We start from the raw sequence: 17,464 nt of genomic DNA, 5'->3' as shown, positions 1-17,464 counted from the left end.
AGTCCTTTAAAACAGCTATTTTAAAATTTTACAAATTAGTGTGGTTTTAAGAAATTATAGTTTTATATGCAGATTCCTTCTTTTTTTTAAAAACCTTGTATATTTTAAATACTTAAGTCTTGCATTAGCTTTAGAGCATTTAGAGGGCTTTAAAATAACAGATATTGACATTTTAGAATCTGTTAGTTTTCGTGTAATTAAAGTATATGTATACAGATTCCTACTTTTTTTTTAGAAAACCTATGTATAAAAAGAACCTCTGTTTAGCATCAGGATTTTAGGCATTTAAAGAGATTTAAGATGCCTATACTATTATAATTAAAAACTTGTAAGATTTCGAGTAATTACAGTTTAATAATTGAAGCTTCCTTTCATGTTTTTAGACTCTTTATATATTTTAAATACCTAACTTTTGTATCAGATTTTAGAGCATTTCAAGAGCTTTTAAGTGACTGTTTTAAAACATTTTAAATTTTGATAGTTTTCGAATAATTATAATTTTGTGTAAAGCTGCATTTCTTGGTTTTAAGAACTCTACATATTTAAAATACTTAAGCTATGCATTAGAATGTTATGCATTTAGAGAGATTTAAAATAACTGTATTTGGAAATTTTAGAATCGTTTATTTTTCGAGTTTATAAAGATGTTGTGTACAGATTCCTTCTTTTTTTTAATATAACCTATGTATATTAAGTACTTATTGTTAGCATCAGGTTTTAGGGATTTAAAAGAGCTTTAATATAACTATACTAATACATTTTAAAATTTGTAAGATTTCAAGTAATTACAGTATATGATAGCAGATGTCTTTTCAGTTTTTAGAAACTCTATGTATTTTAAATACCTAAGTTTTGTATCAGGTTTTACACCATTTCAAGAGCTTTAAAATGACTGTTTTAAAACACTTTAGAATTTGTTAGTTTTGGAATAATATAGGTTATGTGTACAAATTACATCTTTTTATTTAGACAACCTATTTATATTAAATGCTTATGTTAAGCATCATGTTGTTGGGCATTTATAGACCTTTAAAATGGCTATTTTAAAACATTTACAATTAGTTAGTCTTTGAAAAATTTTAGTTTTAAGTGCAGAATCTTTCTTTTTTTTAAAAAACCTTATATATTTTAAATACTTAAGTCTTGCCTTAAGCTTTAGAGCATTATAAGACTTTAAAATAACTGATTTTGACATTTTAGATTCTGTTAGTTTTCGTGTAATTAAAGTATATGTATTCAGATTCCTACTTTTTTTTAAATAACCTATGTATATTAAGTACTTATGTTTAGCATCAGGTTTTTAGGCATTTAAAGAGATTTAAAATAGCTATACTAATACATTTTAAAATTTTTAAAATTTTGAGTAATTACAGTATATGATTGCAGATGCCTTCCAAGTTTTTAGAAACTCTATTTACTTTAAATACTTAAGTTTTGCATCAGGTTTTATAGCTTTTCAAAGCTTTTAAATGACTTATAAAACATTTTAGAATCTGTTAGTTTTCGAGTAAATATAGTTTTTGTGTACAGATTCCTTTTTTTTTATAGATAACCTATGTATATTAGGTACCTAATTCTAGCATCAGGTTTTTAGGCATTTAAAGAGCTTTAAAATGACTATAATAATACATTTTAAAATTAGTAATATTTCAAGTTATTACAGTTTAAATTTAAAGCTGCCTTTCTTGTTTTTAGACTGTTTATATATTTAATACCTAAGCTTTTTATCAGATTTTATAGCATTTCAAGAGCTTTTAAATGACTGTTTTAAAACATTTTAAATTTTGTTAGTTTTCGAATAATTATAATTTTGTTTAAAGATGCATTTTTTGTTTTTAAAAACTCTACAAATTTTAAATACTTAAGTCTTGCATTTGATTTTAAAGCATTTAGAGAGCTTTAAAATAACTGTATTTTGAAATAATAGAATCAGTTATTTTTTGAGTAATTAAAGTTTTTGTGTACAGATTCCTTCTTTTTTTTTAGATAACCTATGTTTAATAAGTACTTATGTTTAGCATAAGGTATTTGACATTTTAAAAAGCTTTAAATGGCTATACTTTTACATCTTTAAATGTGCTTGTTTTCGAGTAATTACAGTTTATAATAAAAGCTGCCTTTCCTGTTTTTAGACACTCTATATATTCTAAAGACCTTAGTTTTGTATCAGGTTTTAGAGCATTTCAAGAGCTTTTAAATGACTGTTTTAAAAATTTAAATTTTGTTAGTTATCAAATAATTATAATTATGTGTAAAGCTGCATTTCTGTATTTAAAAACTGTACAATTTTAAATTCTTAAGTCTTGTAATAGATTGTAAAGCATTTAGAGAGCTTTAAAATAACTGTATTTGGAAGTTTTAGAATTTATTAGTTTTCGAGTTAATAAAGTTTATTTATACAGATTCCTACATTTTTTTTAAATAACCTATTTATATTAAGTACTTATGTTTAGCATCAGGATTTTAGGCATTAAAAGAGCTTTAAAATAGCTATACTAAAACATTTTAAAATTTGTAAGATTTCGAGTAATTACAGTTTATAATTGCAGCTGCCTTCCCAGTTTTTAGAAACTCTATGTAATTTAAATACCTAAGTTTTGTATCAGGTTTAAGAGCTTCTTAAGAGCTTTTAAATGACTGTTTTAAAACATTTTATAATCGGTTTTTTTTTGAGTATTTACAGTTTATGTGTACAGATTCCTTCTTTTTTTTTAGATAACCAATGTATATTAAAAACTTATGTTTATAATCAGGTTATTAGGCAGATAAAGATTTTTAAAATGGCTATATTATTACATTTTAAAATTTGTTAGTTTTCGAGTAATTATAGATTTTGATTGCAGGTGCCTTCCTTGTTTTTAGACTCTCTATATATTTTAAATACCTAAGTTTTGTATCAGGTTTTAGAGCATTTCAAGAGCTTTTAAATGACTGTTTTAAAACATTTTAAATTTTGTTAGTTTTCGAATAATTATAATTATGTGTAAAGCTGCATTTCTTGTATTTAAAAACTCTACAAATTTTAAATACTTAAGTCTTGTATTAGATTGTAAAGCATTTAGAGAGCTTTAAAATAACTGTATTTGGAAATTTTAGAATTTGTTATGTTTTCGAGTAAATAAAGTTTATTTATACAGATTCCTACTTTTTTTTTTAAATAACCTATTTATATTAGTACTTATGTTTAGCCTCAGGTTTTTAAGCATTTAAAGATCTTTAAAATTGCTATACCAATACATTTAAAATTAGTAAGATTTCGAGTAATTACAGTATATGATTGCAGCTGCCTTCCCAGTTTTTAGAAACTCTATGTATTTTAAATACCTAAGTTTTGTATAAGGTTTTAGAGCATTTCAAAAGCTTAAAAATAACTGTTTTAAAACACTATAGAATCTGTTTGTTTTTGAGTAATTAAAGTTTACGTTTACAGATTCCATCTTTTTTCTTGAAGTACTTATAAGATTTAGATACTTAGGTCTTGCATAAGAATGTAAAGTATTTGGAGAACTTTAAAATAACTGTATTTGGACATTTTAAAATCTGTTATTTTTCGAGTAATTGAAGTTTTTGTTTACAGCTTTTTTTTTTTTTTAGATAACCTATGTATATTAAGTACTTATGTTTAGCATCATGTATTTAGGCAGATAAAGATTTTTAAAATTGCTATACTATTACATTTTAAAATTTTTTAGGTTTCGAGTAATTACAGTATATGATTGCAGCTGTCGTCCTAGTTTTTAGGAACTCTATGTTTTTCAAATTCCTAAGTTTTGTATCAGTTTTTAGAGCATTTCAAAAGCATAAAAATTACTGTTTTAAAACATTTTAGAATCTGTTTGTTTATGAGTATTTAAAGTTAAGGTGTACAGATTTCTTCTTTTTTTTTAGATAACCTATGTATATTAACTACTTATGTTTAGCATAAAGTATTTAAGCAGTTTAAAAAGCTTTAAATGGCTATGCTACTACATTTTTAAATGTGCTTGTTTTCGAGTAATTACAGTTTATAATTGAAGCTGCCTTTCCTTTTTTTAGACACTCTATATATTTAAAATACCTAAGTTTTGTATGAGATTTTAGAGCATTTCAAGAGCTTTTAAATGACTGTTTTAAAACATTTTAAATTTTGTTAGTTTTCGAATAATTATAACTATGTGTAAAGCTGCATTTTTTGTTTTTAAAAACTCTACAAATTTAAATACTTAAGTCTTGTATTAGATTGTAAAGCATTTAGAGAGCTTTAAAATAACTGTATTTGGAAATTTTAGAATTTATTAGTTTTCGAGTAAATAAAGTTTATTTACAGATTCCTTCTTTTTTTTTAAATAACCTATTTTTATTAAGTACTTATGTTTAGCATCAGGTTTTTAGGCATTTAAAGATCTTTAAAATTGCTATACCAATACATTTAAAATTAGTAACATTTCGAGTAATTACAGTATATGATTGCAGCTGCCTTCCCAGTTTTTAGAAACTCTATGTATTTTAAATACCTAAGTTTTGTATAAGGTTTTAGAGCATTTCAAAAGCTTAAAAATAACTGTTTTAAAACATTATAGAATCTGTTTGTTTTTGAGTAATTAAAGTTTACGTTTACAGATTCCATCTTTTTTCTTGAAGTACTTATAAGATTTAGATACTTAGGTCTTGCATAAGAATGTAAAGTATTTGGAGAGCTTTAAAATAACTGTATTTGGACATTTTAAAATCTGTTATTTTTCGAGTAATTGAAGTTTTTGTTTACAGCTTTTTTCTTTTTTTTAGATAACCTATGTATATTAAGTACTTATGTTTAGCATCATGTATTTAGGCAGATAAAGATTTTTAAAATAGCTATACTATTACATTTTAAAATTTGTTAGTTTCGAGTAATTACAGTTTATAATTGAAGATGCATTTCCTGTTTTTAGACACTCTATATACTTTAAATACCTAAGTTTTGTATCAGCTTTAAGATCATTTAAAGAGCTTTTAAATGACAGTTTTAAAACATTTTAGAGTTTGTTTGTTTTCGAATTATTATAGATTCTGTGTACAAATCAGTTCTTTTATTTTTACAACCTATGTATAAAAATACTTATGTTTATCATCATTTTGTTTTGCATTTAAAGAGCTTTTAAATAACTATTTTAAAAAATTTTTAAATTAGTTACACTTTATTTTATTAAAGTTTATGTTTACAGATTCCTTCTTTTTTCTTGAAGTATTTATAAGTTTTCGATACTTAAGTCTTGCATTAGAATGTAAATCATTTAAAGAGCTTTAAAATAACTGTATTTGGACATTTTAGAATTTTTTATTTTTCGAACAATTAAAGTTTTTGTGTACAGCTTCCTTCTTTTTTTTCAGATACCCTATGTATATTAAGTACCTATGTTTAGCATCAGGTTTTTAGGCATTTCAAGAGCTTTTAAATGCATATACTAATACATTTTAATATTTGTTTGTTATCGAGTTATTAGAGTTTGTTGAACGACTGACTACTTGTATCGGTACTCCGGCTGTTTTCTTGTCGTTGAAAATGCACTTATAGCTGGATGAGGAATAAGGGTAGGTGAAAATAAATTAAAATATATTTTTTGAGCACATTTAGCACTAATAAGTACGATTTATTTGGCTCGTTGCAGGGAAAAGCCTTTTGGCATAAAAACCCTGGTTGAAATACAGTTGATGCTGATGTGTCGCTTGCTTGCCTATCGGCAGCTATCGCTGATGATGTTAATCAACAGGCAGAATATAATTCTGACCACGTGGCATTCTTCTCTTGTTCTTTTGTTCCGCTGATGTAATAGTAGCGCAGGAGTGTAGTTTTCTTCGAAATGATCGCTCGCAGGTCTCGTGGTAGAATAGAATTTAAACGTGAAAGCGCGCGGCTTTTATAGAAAAAGACGATGCAACGCGCGGGCCAATTACCGAATAGCTAGATAACGCAGCTGTCGATGCATACGATTGGACTAATAAAAATGGTGGGAGAACGCGTTCTAGAAATACGAAAGCGCCCTGCAAGGAGCCCGCAGCGCTCCTTTGTTACACCGTAACTAAGATGTTTCTTTGTCGCTATATCTCGGCACGCGTCGATACGTCTCAAAACGTCCAAATGATTCTCACTCACTCGCTTGCGTAGGATTACGCAACATACATGTTCACTAAAGTTTGCTTCCTCCACCTTGTCTTTTTTTATTTGTTATTAGCCTTTTCACAGATTTTCATCCTGTGTCAACCTTAATTCTTTTATGTCCAAACCTATGAAAAAATAATAAAAATCTTCCTTCTGAATAATAAAGACATCTACTTCTCTCTTAATACTAAAGATTTTTAATTTTATTTTCGTCAATCCTTCTGTATGATTAACACCACTAAGTGTTTTTTATTCTATGATGTTCATGTCTCTCTTTTTATCTATATTTCTTATAAATTTTTATTTATTAATAATATTTGCGACTTTGAGTCATAAACTCCTTCTATCTTCGATCTGTTTTCTAATACTACCTTAATCTTTATTAGTGGTTTGTTTATTCGTTTTCTTTTTCGATGTATAGTTCTAACTCCAAAATTGAATTGTTATTTACATTTTTTCCTTACTCCTCTTTCATTGCTCTAAACCATTATTTTTCGGTATGGGTGTATCTTATACCTTTACCAAATTTCTCACACATCTTACATGGTCTCTTTCTTCCGGGTGTTTTATTGAAATCTATTGTGTTCTTTCTCTGAAAATTTGTCCGATCCGTTGTTTACTTTAATCCTCCTCAGTTTAATTTGTTTAATATAAATTCCGGTATTCATATTGCTATTAGCGCTATAAGTGTTTTGCTTTCTATGACTTTATTAAAATCCGATATAGTAGTTTTACCTTTTTTATGGCACAATCTATTAGTGAACCGTTTTATTAGTTTAATGTTCGAGTGAAGGTAGCATTATCCCATCCATCGTTTGCAAGACTGTTTAAAATCCTTCTTTTTTGTTCTGACCATCCAGCTATTATAGTTAATTTAACAATTGTTGAAGAGTGCTAATCAAACCCTGGATTTTCTCCAAAAAACTTTAATACCTCCATTTTTTCCTCATCGTTATCTATTTAAAATCGGTAACATTCCTTTTCAAAGTTTTCCAACAATTGTTCGGCACTAGTGTTCTTGCTCGAAAACTTCTCTATAAAGCTTTTCCTTCCCACATCTTTCAAATTCCGTTTACTAAATTTTGTGTTTTAAACTAATTTTCTAGTAATTTTTAAAATCGTTGTACTGTGACATGTTTCTATTCTTTTTCATCTACCTCCTACAAATACTTCTCTTTTAACCGCATATTCCAATCTTTATCTCTATAACATCTTGTAATACTTCTGTTAGTGTATTCCTATTTTTTTCTTTTGGTGTCTTTTTTGAGTGTGTTAACTAATGTTGTGTTATTTTCTGTCTCCTTTAATTCTGAATGGTGTCTTATGTGTCTCGCCTCTTTCGGTAGTACATACTTCCCCTACGTTCTGTGGTAATTAAGGTTCAATAAATATTATCTCATCATCCTTTGGTGGTATATGTCTTTCCTCTTCCGGTAGAATATACTTCTACCTATGTTCTGTGGCAATCAAGGTTACGATATTTATACTTATCTTATCATCCTTTAGTGAAGCTACCACCATAAATTCGAATTAGAGTTTTACCATTGTTAAAAAAATTGTCGTTTTATAAGACAAACAATTCTAAATTATATATCGGTGAGGTTTCTTTTGTTTCCCTTAGGAAAATAACTCAAACGATTTATCTGTATAATAAGAGTTTAAATTTTATTTAACATTACTATTTACAGTACTTAAAAGCTCTATTCTACCTGTAAAATAAGAGAAAAGACATCTGAAGTTAGTTATTCGCCTCTCTTTTACAACACTATTTGGTGGTCACCCGTATGGTTAATAACAATCACTAATGTTTCTTTCTGTGTAACGGACTTTTATAAACTGAATACGTTGTTACTTTGCTTTGTCCTATACCGTAATAGAGACGCGTGGATAATACTTAGTGCGCCAAGTTTAAAAATAATATATCCTCATTATATATATATATATATATATATATATAAAATTTAAACATAATGAATTATTTGTGATTCAGTAGTAATTGTTACAAGAAGCATATGTAAAGTAAAATAAGGTACAAATATTCTAGTTGTAAGGTTATCTAAATATCGTATAAATACTGCAACAATTGTAGTAACGTATCGGATTGTAGAAAATGTTCTTCATTATTTATTGAAATGTTTAAATCTTCACGTAAAAAGTTTATGAGTACATCAGAGTTTTTAGAGTAAAAATTAAAATTAAAATCTCTACATAAAATTATCGGTAGCCCAACTTCGCATTTACCTATTTATTACGTTAAATATGCTGTGTATGGAAATAGCGCCCGTTTAAAAAAATGAATAATATTTTCAATTTTTTAAGATATACTTATTTTGGCGCGGTTGGGAAAATGTGATGAAAGTGATATTTTTCCGAGCGCATGGAAAAATCGACATACAAAGTTTGTCGGTATTTACGATGGGCGGCGAAGCAATTTCAAATTTACGGTATGAAGTCTTCTCTTCTTCTTCTTCCTCTTTTTTCTTCTTTAGCGGAAAACGCATCCAAGTACTAATCGTATTGAGCACTCCTTTACTTAAATGATAAAGCGGGAAGTAGTTCTGTTACTGCAATATGGCCGCTGACGCACAAAGTAGTTCGATATATCTCCCTTATATTTAGTGTGGACTGAAAACTATATTTTGATATTTTTTAAGTTATACTTCTTTTGGCGCGTTTGGAAAAATGTAATAGGTAGTGATTTGGTTTCGAGCGTCTGGAAAAACAATACCATGAAGTTTGTCGGTATTTACGACGCGAAACAAAGCGATTTCATGTTTACTGAATGAAGTTGTCTTCTCTTCTTCTTCACCTTTTTTTCTTAAGCGGGACACCCCATCCAAATACTAATCGTACTCAGCGCTGCATTACTTAAATGATCGAGCGAGAACTAATGTTGTAATTGCGCCATGGCCGTTGACGCATAAAGTAATTCGATATATATCCCGTACATTTAATGTGGACTGATATCTATATTTTTATATTTTTTTTTATTATTTTTTTATTCTTTCTTTTATATATTAGGTGTACAAATAAGTTTCCGCTGTTTTAATGTAGATAGCGCGGCGCGGATTTTCCGTTAACTTTCGCAGATGATATCCTGATTAAAAATTAGTTTGGACATTTAAGAACAACATAACCTATTAATATTATTGATTTCATATTGGTAAAATATAATTTTTTTTAGTTGAAAATGTCCATATTTGAGCCAAATAAGCGTCATTTGCGGGAAAAAATAGTTTACTTCTTTAATATAAAGAAATCTGCTGCTAAGGCGCATCGATTGCTCGTAGAAGCATATGGTGAGACTGCTTTGAGTGAGAGAACGTGTCGTGAGTGGTTTCAAAAGTTTAAAAACGGTGATTTCGACGTAGAAGACAAAGATCGCAGTGGAAGGCCAAAAATTTACGAGGATGCAGAATTGGAGGAAATATTGGAGGAAGATTCATCTCAAACACAAAAAGAACTTGCAGTAACATTAGAAGTCACTCAGCAAGCAGTTTAAAATCATTAGGAATGATTAATGAACAAGGAAATTGGGTTCGTACTAATTAAAGCCGAGAGATATTGAACGCTGATTATGCTTAATGAATACTGCTTGTTAGACATAAAAAAAGGGTTTTTTACATCGTATCATCACTGGTGACGAGAAATGGATACATTATGATAATCAAAAAGAAGAAAATCATGGGGATTACCAAGCCATGCGTCAACATCAACAGCAAAACCGAATATTCACGGAAAAAAACTCATGCTGTGTATTTGGTGGGATCAGCTGGGTGTAGTGTATTATGAGTTGCTTAATCCGAGCGAAACAATCACCGGAGCCCTCTTCGAACACAATTAATGAGATTAAGCCGAGCTCTGAAGGAAAAACGCCCTCAATACTATTCTAGACACGAAAAAATTTTTCTCCTGCATGACAATGCTCGTCCACATGTAGCGGCTTCCGTGAAAAAGTATTTGGAAACACTTGATTGGGAATTGTTACCCCACTCGCCGTATTCACCAGACATTGCACCGTCCGATTATCACCTATTTCGGTCCATGAAACATGCTTTGTCGGAGCAGCGGTTAAAATCATATGAAGATACAAAAAATTGGGTTGATTCGTGGATAGCCTAAAAAGACAAGGAGTTCTTCCGACGTGGGGTCCGAATGTTGCCTAAGAGATAGGAAAAAGTCATTTCAAGTGATGGACGGTATTTTAAATAACCTTAAAATTACCATTCTTCTAGAATAAATACTTAATTTTTAATAAAAAACGGCGGAAACTTATTTGTACACCTAATATAATATATCGATCGATTAAAAATATTTTTCTTTTCTTTTTTGAAGTTATTTTGTTAACCTAATAAAAAAGAATAATTAGTAGCCTATCTTTTCATATTTTCAATCCTCCTCCTTTTTAGCTGGTCACGCTATAAATATATATATATATTTATATAAAATTAAATAACTTCAATAAATAAATGAGAATAAAAATATAATAGTAAAAGAAAAATAAACTTCTAACGTTAGAAATTATTATCGATCATTAAGCAGGGAAGAGGAACAGGTTTCTTTATTAACTATATTCCATGCAAAAATAAAATTAATAATAATAATACTAATAATGTAATAGTAATAAGATAAATTAAAAAATAAACTAGGAAAATTAAAAATAAAAGGAAAATTAATAAATATAATAATAATATTAATATGTAATCAGTGTGATAGGTAATCTATAATTAATTATAAAAATATAGAGAGTGTAGCATAACAGAATGGAAACGTATTGTGCAATGTGTATTTATTGTGATTGTTTTGAAGTTATACTTCTTTTTCAATACTAAATAACGAGCGTAGCTTGACGAGGATTTCCCTCAGAATTCGTGAGGCACTCAACGTAATAACGATTTATGTACAATTTATAAAGATTATAGATTGTTAGCGTATATTCGAAATATGCGGCTCAATCATTTCGAAAATGTTGAAATAACGAAATTTTGTTATCTTCCCTCACTACTCTTTAAACCGTTGCTAAGCACGCCCTGCTGGGCCTATTAAACAATGCACTCGTCCTATTTTTCCACTGGATGCCTACGGCGACACGTCTTAGATAGGCAGCGAAGAATTTACAAAGAAAACGACGAACAAAGCGATTTAGGCAAGAAGCGAAATGAGAAAAGTATAGGTATTCCTTATACTTCCATTAACGAGGTGAACCTTTTTGTTGAATCCGTATACACACGAACCGAGCAAGAGGTGAGATACGTGTTTAATTTTTTGTTAAAACCGCAATTCCTTATTATATTTCTTTTATCAACCAGAACTTTTATGCTACAAGGCTTTTTGCTATACGAGCCAATATAGTATTATACTTTGTATTGATTTAACCAAGAGTTTTTCTTTTTTCTTATTTGTTGTTTTATTTTATTATTTTTTTAAAAATTGTATTTTATTTAAATTGTATTTAATATCTTTTTATTTTGTTAAAGTTTTTATTAAAGTTATATTTTATGTTATTTACAAATGTAGAGTATATATTTGTATTCGGGAAAATTGTAGTTATTTCATATTGAATACAATGAAGATGGAGAAGTAAATGTTGTGTGGCTTAAGTTTCCAGATTCACTAAAGATTTGCCAGAAAATCGTAGAAAAAGTTGCTGGACACGTTGCGACTTAAATTAATAAAACAATAGTGCCGATCGGACGTAGATCTTCAACTATTCTCCTTAGCAACAATACAAAAATTAAGATTAAGCGTTCATATTTATCCATAGTTTAAATTTAATTATTTATTATTAATTATTAAAAATTTATTTATTTAATTTTAATTATTTTAATTATTTTAATTTTGAAGTTATTATTAAACTAGAATCTCTTGCAGCTTTCTTATTGACCAGGATCAGTATACATTTAAATTTCTGTTTAAGTTTTTGAGATGCCTAAAACTAATGCAGAGAAATGTAAAGATTATCGTCTACGTAGGAAAAGGAATAAGGAAAATTAGGAAAATAAGGAAAATAATGAGAAAAAAAAGGAAAACATAGTGCACAATAATGCCAAACGTTGTAGGGTTCTGGCTGCGATGAAAAATTATTCAAAATGGTTATGAATTGCCTACGAATGAAATTTTATGTACTCCGTAAACTTCTAATTTACTCTGCGAACCATCAGCTATGCCTTTGATTACCAGTACAAATTTAAATAATTTAATTGTCCCAGCAGTAGCTTATATTATTGCTAATTATTTATTTTTTTTGTTTGGTCTATATTTTTTGAAGTTATTTGAAGTTATTTACATTTATTTTATTTGACATTTATTTTACATTTATTTCTTCTAGAAAAAAAATGGTCTGAGAATGGAACTTTATGTGTCCCATCGACTTCGAATTTACTAGTAACTTCTGAACCATCGACTCAGCCTATGATTACCGGTACAAATTTATACAATTTTAAATTCACAGCAATAACTAATAGTACTGCTAATTATTATTTTTGAACTTATACTTCTTTTGGTACGTTTAGGAATTCGTTCTTTATTTTTTACATTTACTTCTTCAAGATTTGACTACTGCAAAAGATTACTATCACAACTGTATTAATGTGCAAGCTGATGTGCATATGGAAAATTCTTCTATGCAATATCATCATCGTATAACATCAAAAAACATTACATCAACAAACATGGAGCAACGTTAACGATCTCGAGCACGAAATAATCAATATTTAGCTGACGCTTCAATTAAACATGTATTGTTTAATCAAGACATTGTACCGGATGAAGAACGCAATTCGTTAAACAAAGACACAATCATGGATCTGGAATTACCTCAATCAGATGTACCCTCTATTTATTCTAACTCTTCAGACCAGTTAATAATTAATCATTCCACTGGCGAGCAAATGGATATGGATTTAGATCCTTCTTTACCATATAGCAATTATCATCAATTTAAACGAGCTCATAAGGAATTTAAAATAAAATTCTTGGGCAATTCATTTGGACATCCATGCTCAGTTTGTGATAGATTGTTGTTTAAAAAAGATTTAAAAGAGCCATCTAATGAAAATAAGGATATTCTAATACAATTTATACTTAATGTACCTATGAAAAATACAAAGCTTTGTAATACATGCATACACGCTTTAAACAAGATGAATATTCCTTTAATATCAACATATAACGGCTTCAAATATCCAGATGTACCTTAGCATCTACCACCTTTAGATTTAGTTTCTGAAAGATTAATTTCGCCTCGTATTTCTTTTATGCAGATCAGACGTCTGAGACATGTGAATGGTAAATACGCCATTTATGGTCAATTAATTAACCTTACTATTTCAGTTAATACAATGGTCAAATCTTTGTAAAGAAATATTGATAACGATTATTGTATAAATGTACATATTAAACGTAAGAAAATTGACCAATCTAGTTACTTACATGGCATTGTTTACAAGCGTACAATTAAAGCTTGGCTACAACTTTTAATACCGTCTTTATTGTATAGAATGTACAATATTAAATTGATGATACAAATTTTAATGATAATCAAATTCACGACAAAGTTAGAAACAATGATGTCAGCGAACACATTCCTGTAGAAGAAGGTCTTACGGCGATCCAACCGACGTTAATGTGGGATGAAGAATAATATTTACGTATTGCACTTAGAGCAGAAAATTTACCTCAAAGTTTATTATTTGATGAATTTTTTATTTTTTATTTATTATTTTTTTATTATTTTAATTAAACCCTTGTTCTTCTTCGTGTATAAATAAATAAGATTATACTTATTTTTTCGAAGTTATTTTTTATGTTTTTTATGCTATATTCAATTTTGTACGCTAAAGAAGTATAACTTCTTACGTGCGTACATAAGTACACAACACAGTTTTTTTTTTTTTATCCATTCTTATATATAAAAATATATATATTAGGTGTACAAATAAGTTTCCGCCGTTTTAATGTAGATAGCGCGGCGCGGAGTTTCCGTTAACTTGCGCAGATGATATCCTGCTTAAAAATTAGTTTGGACGTTTAAGAACAACATAACCTATTAATATTATTGATTTCATATTGGTAAAATATAATTTTTTTTAGTTGAAAATGTCCAAATTTGAGCCAAATAAGCGTCATTTGCGGGAAATTACTTCTTTAATATAAAGAAATCTGCTGCTAAGGCGCATCGATTGCTCGTAGAAGCATATGGTGAGACTGCTTTGAGTAAGAGAACGTGTCGTGAGTTTTTCAAAAGTTTAAAAACGGTGATTTCGACGTAGAAGACAAAGATCGCAGTGGAAGGCCAAAAAGTTACGAGGATGCAGAATTGGAGGAAATATTGGAGGAAGATTCATCTCAACCACAAAAATAACTTGCTGTAACATTAGTAGTCACTCAGCAAGCAGTCTCAATCGTTTAAAATCATTAGAAATGATTAATGAACAAGGAAATTGGGTTTCCGTACTAATTAAAGCCGAGAGATATTGAACGCCGATTATGCTTAAGTGAAATACTGCTTGTAGACATAAAAAAAAGGGTTTTTTACATCGTATCATCACTGGTGACGAGAAATGGATACATTATGATAATCCAAAAAGAAGAAAATCATGGGGATTACCAAGCCATGCGTCAACATCAACAGCAAAACCGAATATTCACGGAAAAAAACTATGCTGTGTATTTGGTGGGATTTTCTGGGTGTAGTGTATTATGAGTTGCTTAATCCGAGCGAAACAATCACCGGAGCCCTCTATCGAACACAAGTAATGAGATTGAGCAGAGCTCTGAAGAAAAACGCCCTCAATACTATTCTAGACACGAAAAAATTATTCTCTTGCATGACAACGCTCGTCCACATGTAGCGGCTTCCGTGAAAAAGTATTTGGAAACACTTGATTGGGAATTGATACCCCACCCGCCGTATTCACCAGACATTGCACCGTCCGATTATAACCTATTTCGGTCCATGGCACATGCTCTGTCGGAGCAGCGGTTCAAATCATATGAAGATACCAAAAATTGGGTTCATTCGTGGATAGCCTCAAAAGACAAGGAGTTCTTCCGACGTGGGATCCGAATGTTGCCTGAGAGATGGGAAAAAGTCATTGCAAGTGATGGACAGTATTTTAAATAACCTTAAAATTACCATTCTTCTAGAATAAATACTTAATTTTTAATAAAAAAACGGCGGAAACTTATTTGTACACCTAATAGCATGGAGGATTCTTCGTTCAATCGTTATTAAATACGGACGTGCTTATCTACCGCTCCCAAAAATATAAGTATTTAAACAATAATTTCGTTGAGATACAGTGTAACGTACGTTAGGTTTACATCGCAGATACAAGTGCAAGCGACCAGTGTACTAGCGAGGTATCACTGCACCTACTCGGGTAACCGCGTTGTCAAGCTTATGGCAAAAATTTTGACCATAGAAAGTTACAATATCTCACCTCTTAAAATCGTTAATAACGGAAAAAGATTCATTATTCAAAATACCGAAATATGTCAATCGTCGATGAAAACAAGATAATCCTCTAACCTTGCTCGTACAGAAAAAAAAGAATGAAAAGAGATAATAGAAACTCGTTTACGGAAAGTGACATGGATATAGACTTGGAAGATTTGCAAAATTGGATTCCCGATAAATCAACTAAACTTAAGGGTTCAAAAAAGCGAAAGATGGGTGAACCAAATAACAATAATAATAACTCCTCCGCACCATTACATACAAAATAGCTTCAAGACATACAGGTTAGCAACTATTATGATCTACTTGACGATTTAGCAGAATCACAAAACACTACACGAAAAGTAGTAGAAGAAAAAAAAATCGCTGTAAAATAACCACCAATATAGATCGACGCAAAATCATCGACACTCTGCTCTAATTACTGAATGAAACAGCTGGTAAAAAAAATTTTTTAATAAAACAACTTAAGGACAACCAAGTAAAAGTACAAACTACAATACCGGATACGTACAGAAAAGTAATAAATGCACTAAAATCTAAAAACGCGAGATACCACACGTATCAAGAAATAAACGAGAAGAGCTATAAAATCGTTATTCGAGGACTTCATCCCAAATCCAACATACTTTAAATAACAAATGAATTAAACAAAATTTGCCACAAGGTAAGATCAATAACTAATATAATAAAATTCGATACCAAACAACCGCTATATTTATTTCTTATCGAACTGGCTCCTCAAGATAATAGCAAAAATATATAGGAGATTAAAGCCCTGCTTAATACAATAATTCAAGTAAAACCACCCAGAACTAAAAGTGAAATACCTGAATGCACAAGATGCCAAGCATATGACCACACAAAAAATTACTGTAACAGAAATCCTGCATGTGTAAAATGTGCAAAAAATCACTTAACAGCACTCTGTCCTAAAGAGGGAAAAATAGAAAAAGTTATATGTGTAAAATGCAACGGAGACAACCCAGGTGGTCATAACCCTGTTTGTCCATTGTCCACCACATCGGACATTAAAGAACAACTAAAACAATCTAATAAAAAAACAGAAATCATTACCACAATGATAATAAAGTAAAATTCTCTTTTAAAACAACAAACGAAACAAACTACCTAAATGCTACAACTATTAACAAAAACGCTACTTAATAACAAAAAATGGATACACAAATAAAAATAGCGGTTTAGAAAAAAAACGAATAACAGCAACGAATTCAAGAAAACAAAACATTCATATACACGTATGATATAGACATTCTACTAGTATCTGAAACTCATCTGACAGACAAAAACTATATAAATATTCAATACTTCACCATGTGTGACAAAAAGCTTCCTTCAGCTAAAGCGCATGGTAGAACTGCCATAATTATTAAGAATGAGATAAAACATTATTAATAAAGTAAAACAGACCACAATTACCTTCAAGCCACAACAATTACATTAGAAACACAGAGAATTTCTATTAAACTATCAACTATCAATGCACCGCCAAAATTTAAAATTACAATCGACCAAGGGAACAACTTTTTCAAGGAACTAGGTAATAAATTTATAGCAGCTAGCGATTTTAACGCTAAAAATTTATATTGGGGAACAAAAACCACTTCACCAACAGGAGAAATTTTGAACTCCTACATAATGAGCGAAAACTTAGACATCCTCACGACAGGTGAACCAATATACTTGCTATCAGTTTCTAACAAAACTCACGACTTAATAGACTTCGTCGTCCTAAAAAGCCTAAACCTAATTCAATTCAAAATCGAGTCAACACTTGATCTCAGTTCAGACCATTAACTTATAATAATGACTTACCAGAACAAACCTATACTATATAAAAAATCACCAACGATGTGCAATGGGAA

Source organism: Polistes fuscatus, unplaced genomic scaffold (genome assembly GCF_010416935.1).
Source record: "Polistes fuscatus isolate 324 unplaced genomic scaffold, CU_Pfus_HIC Scaffold56, whole genome shotgun sequence".
Lineage (NCBI taxonomy): Eukaryota > Metazoa > Arthropoda > Insecta > Hymenoptera > Vespidae > Polistes > Polistes fuscatus.
This window is presented reverse-complemented; position numbering follows the sequence as displayed.